At 39.3% G+C, this 5256-nt stretch overlaps 1 long non-coding RNA gene across 1 annotated transcript; it reads right to left on the minus strand.

Moving 5' to 3' along the window:
- Positions 1–1048: 1048 nt before the first annotated feature.
- On the minus strand, positions 1049–2501 carry LOC113465664. The gene is made up of 2 exons (XR_003390295.1): positions 2133–2501; positions 1049–1359 (listed from the first exon to the last, which is right to left on the minus strand). It is a non-coding gene; the product is annotated as an uncharacterized LOC113465664 (long non-coding RNA).
- Between the last annotated feature and the right edge of the window lie 2755 nt (positions 2502–5256).

The raw sequence follows: 5256 nt of genomic DNA on the forward strand, positions 1-5256 counted from the left end.
CTCCACTAAGGCTGGCTCAATATGATACGAGTCGAGTTTTATTATTGCTTTTGTCCGATATTTCAGAGATATTCGCCAGCCTGGTTAGCTTGGTGGGTAGAGCGTCTGCCTTGTAAGTGCTAGGTCTTATTGAGCTTACGTCAGACAAGAATTGAAAATAATCAACCCTTTACCTGCCTATCTACCAGTGTGACCGTTTTAAATATCTGAAAATTCTCACAACAAAATTACCTGTTAAACAGAGAAAAACTATTTACAATTAACACATTATCAAGAGAAACGAGTAAGGAATGCGTAATACTGGTAAACTTAAATGAAAGTTTTGTAGTGGTCTCTCAACGGGCAGTAAAAGAAGCTATTGTGGGAAAGGAGTTCAAAGATGGTTTTGTGTATTGGAAAAGGCAGTGGTGGGGCCAAGATCAAGGGGCACTATTAAATGTTTAGACCTTGAATTTAAAGGTCCTGCACAGGTCTCAGGAGGTCCACAATGTTTTTCACTTCCACTAATAATGATTACAAAATACTTTGCTTCATCACCTCAAACTCTATGCTTTCTTTTTTCAATCACCGATTCATCATCCAAGAGATGAAATTTTTCTTAATGATAATGACTGTAAAGCTGCGTCCACATGTAATCGACGTCGACTATGTGTGGACACAGCTTTAGACCTTGGGGTTTCATTAGAGTCCCATATGGTAGAACTCAAGTCTCACTAGCTCTTTGCTAGATGTCAGCCCAAGAATTTTATGTAGTTTTACATAAACTCCGCTAGAGAGAAGCACCAGAGTTTCATTAGTACTGCATGGTAACCTATTCCTGCGCTAGGGGGCAGGTCTGGAAAAATCCAGCACTATAGCTTCACTAGATTTCCACCAGATGGCAGCACTAGAGAATTGTTTCACTAGACTCCCGTTAGAGGCGCCATTGTGCTAGTAAATCTTCACTAGATTTCCACCAGATGGCAGCACTAGAGAATTGTTTCACTAGACTCCCGTTAGAGTCGCTAGATGTCAGCCCAAGAATGTTATGTAGTTTTACATAAACTCCGCTAGAGAGAAGCACCAGAGTTTCATGAGTACTGCATGGCCTATTCCTGCGCTAGGGGGCAGGTCTGGAAAAATCCAGCACTATAGCTTCACTAGATTTCCACCAGATCGCAGCACTAGAGAACTGTTTCACTAGACTTCCGTTAGAGGCGCCACTGTGCTAATAAATCTTCCAGTGGATCACGAGGAGGGGGGCAGCCGGATGTGCAGATCCGAAGTACATTCGGATTCGATTTCGGGGTCGCCGAGTTCGGACGAAGCTGAGGAAGCCACGCCCCTTGCCCCGCCTTGTCGCGCTTTCAGTCTCAAGATCTGAAAGAAATGAGAGAAAATTACCATTAGGGTATGAGAAGTTCTACTTTCATAGAGTGCTATAGTTCTACTCAATGGACTGCGAACACGGGGCTTTTGTTAGGCCAGCCACTTACTATCAGGTAGACCTGACAGGTGTGGCTGAAAAGGTCCGAATGTCAGGTCTACCTGATGAGTATACAGCTATACACACTATCAGGTAGAACTGACTCTATCAGGTAGACCTGGCCTTGGAAAATTCCCCCCACTTCTACGAGTTTGTAATGTATTTTGTACTGTAAGACAAGGATGGGAAAGACCCTCAAAGATTCTACAGTAAACTTTCCATTTGTTAAACTTCTACATATTATGCATGTAAATAAAATTACAAAATTTACAATAATGTACAAAACTAGGGGAGGGGTGTTAAACTAACGTACCAGACTTGGATGCAATATTGCAATCCTTGTCTTAGGGGGAAATGCAGACAGGAATTTCGGGTATTCGGGTAGTTTAGTCTAAGTACAATCTACCTACGAAGAAAACATGCAAAACAGAATGAAGAACTCCCTAAAGGAATGGCAAAAGGCCCTTTATCTAATTTTCAAAACAAATTGCAAAACAAAATTACAAACAGCGAAAAAAAAATAAAATAAATAAAATAAAAATAATAATAATAAAATAAAAATAAATCAAAGCACACATAGTTAATTTTTATATCGGGAGTTTCGGGCACATCTGAAAGCGATATCTAAGGCGTGCAGGGGCGGGTGCAGAGATAAGACCAAACTTACTGTAGCCACTTCCAGGGCTCAACCTCAGGTGTGGTAGGTGATAACAGAAGCTATAGACAAAACACTTTGGTTAGTGACGGACAAAACAAGTAGCGATGACCTATGGCTTTATAGACAAGGTGAATCTTAAACCAGATGAAAAAAAAAAAAAAAATCTTAAGCTCAGAAAGTTTTAAATATACTCGTAGATCAACATTAAAGCTATCGATTCCGTAGGAAGCTCAACTGAAGCATACACAAAACACAAACTAGGGTGGGTTAGGGTAATTTTGAGAAATTGCAATTTACACCAACTTTAGTGGTCTCAAGGACTACATAAGCATGTCATTTGAGACCATAAAGTTGGTGTCTCAAAGATACCCCAGCTACACCCTATACGAGTTTGAGCTGATTATCTCAAGGTACCGACTTTTTTTTACCTATCAGAAAACGACCTATGGCTTTATAGACAAGGTGAATCTTAAACCAGATGAAAAAAAAAAATCTTAAGCTCAGAAAGTTTTAAATATACTCGTAGATCAACATTAAAGTTATCGATTCCGTAGGAAGCTCAAGTGAAGCATACACAAAACACAAACTAGGGTGGCTTAGGGACTTAGGGTAATTTTGAGAAATTGCATCTTACACCAACTTTAGTGGTCTCAAGGACTACATAAGCATGTCATTTGAGACCATAAAGTTGTTGTCTCAAAGATACCCCAGCTACACCCTATACGAGTTCGAGCTGATTATCTCAAGGTACCGACTTTTTTTACCTATCAGAAAAGAGATTTTTCCAAGATGGGCAATTACTCTGATTAGTTGAAAAAGTGTCGGTATGTCGCCCGAGTTTAAATCAGCCTTGCTGTGATAACAAGGTTAAATAGCTTTCGTAACATACATAGCTAGATAGATATGGGAACCGATAGCTCCATCAGAAAAGAGATTTTTCCAAGATGGGCAATATACTTTACTCTGATTAGTTGAAAAAGTGTCAGTATGTCACCCGAGTTTAAATCAGCCTTGCTGTGATAACAAGGTTAAATAGCTTTCGTAACATACATAGCTAGATAGATATGGGAACCGATAGCTCTATCAGAAAAGAGATTTTTCCAAGATGGGCAATATACTTTACTCTGATTAGTTGAAAAAGTGTCGGTATGTCGCTCGAGTTTAAATCAGCCTTGCTGTGATAACAAGGTTAAATAGCTTTCGTAACATACATAGCTAGATAGATATGGGAACCGATAGCTCTATGCGTCCATTAATGGACCTGTACATGTAAAACCCAACACCAGACCTAACAAAGTTCACAAAACGCTGTATTATAGCAAGCATTGGGGTGATTTGTTAGGCAGAAAGCTATTAAATTTTAATAGCAACGTGTGGCCCCGGAGCAATAGAGTTTGTACATTTGGCTACCCCCACCACCATTACACATTTACACCAGGTTAGATCAGTGCTATCCAAACTTTTCTGCTAAGCAAGTGTCTCTGATATTACACAGGTGAACTTTTCAACATAGAAAGAGCAATAGAGTTTGTACATTTGGCTACCCCCACCACCATTACACATTTACACCAGGTTAGATGAGTGCTATCCAAACTTTTCTGCTAAGCAAGTGTCTCTGATATTACACAGGTGAACTTTTCAACATAGAAAGCTGAAAGCTTTGTCAGGGTACGAATATACAGAGCGTCAGAGCTTTTTTCAATCTTGTTACCTATTTCTTATGGCGCTGGCCATATCAAACGCTCTGACGCTCCATTTATGTCCGTACCCTTAAAGCCTGTTCCCACTTCTCGTGAGATTCATTCGATTTTTTTGTCGGATGATCTAAAAGCAATGCAGTTAAAATGAGTGTTCATACAACACACGATACTATTTTTTCCCGATCCGACACAAATATTACTCATTCGACAAAAAATAGGATGTATCTCACGCCAAGTGGGAACAGGGTCTTAGGTGTTGTTGTATAGATACCTCCTATCTAGGAGCAACTCGTGGCTTACCTCTGCGAAGTTTACTCTGAGTACCACAATAAGTATATTGTTAAACGGCACCTACTTACAATAACAGGGTAGGTACTCTAATTATAATTACATTTGTTCATTCAAAAAGCAACTTTAGGAGATAAGAAATGTTACAAAGGAACGAATTGTCAATCTTTTAATGGAGGAAACAACATACATATGTATTTATAACTGCCCAAGATTAATTAAATAAGCCATCAGTGTATCACGTTTTTGCAAAAATAAATGTTTTTTCCCCCCCTCAATAAAAATAAATTGAATAAAGTTTCAATCGATGATTTTATAACAGCTTGATAATTTTTTCGCTCTCCAGGAAAGTACATATAATCAATTATTATCACTGTGACTAACAACAATAACACCTTTTGGTGAAAGAAATGCCTTGTTATAGCCTATCGCAATTTGTATCACCAATTAAAGTATTGCAATGAAAGTGCATTGTTTAATGTGCCAATTGGAAATTTCCGCATTGCAACCTACCCCAGTGTACTTAAAATTAGTTTTCCAAAGTGTCCCTACCCGCTACCCTACCGACCCGACCATTGTAGGGTGCCAAAATCTAATGCCAATGCCAGCCACTCACGCTCAAACCGTTGGAACGTGTGAGGCGGAAAAAGGTTCAGAACACGGTCTTTCAGACGGTCTGACAGCGAAGAACTGCAAAGAACGTAATTCGTTTTGATCCAGAAAACTAAAGCGGTCAACGTGGTAATATTGTTCAATGGAAGAAGTGCGCAATACAGCGAGATGGGCAGGGGGATTTCGTCAAACAAAGACACCATTGATTCCAAACAGCACATACTGTGTTAAAGGATAATGACGACTTATTTGCTAACGACAATCAACAAAGTAGACATAAAAAGGTCATTATGGAATATTGATACATTTATAAATTTTGTTTTTGACCGCCTAAAAATGGACTATGTCGAAAGACTAATAGCAGATTTTTCGAGAAAGAATCCTTCGTAGTAAACAAGAGGAGGATCGGAAAAGTCGATTTGTAAGTAAAAGCCCTGAAGAGAATAATCCCTAGATTTCAGAAGGTCCGAGTGTGAGTGGCGAGCTTAAGGACGTTTTCGAAGCTAGAAAATCAACACGAGCGGTTAGTAAAA

The sequence above is a fragment of the Diaphorina citri genome, unplaced genomic scaffold (assembly GCF_000475195.1).
Source record: "Diaphorina citri unplaced genomic scaffold, Diaci psyllid genome assembly version 1.1 scaffold141, whole genome shotgun sequence".
NCBI classification, from domain to species: domain Eukaryota; kingdom Metazoa; phylum Arthropoda; class Insecta; order Hemiptera; family Psyllidae; genus Diaphorina; species Diaphorina citri.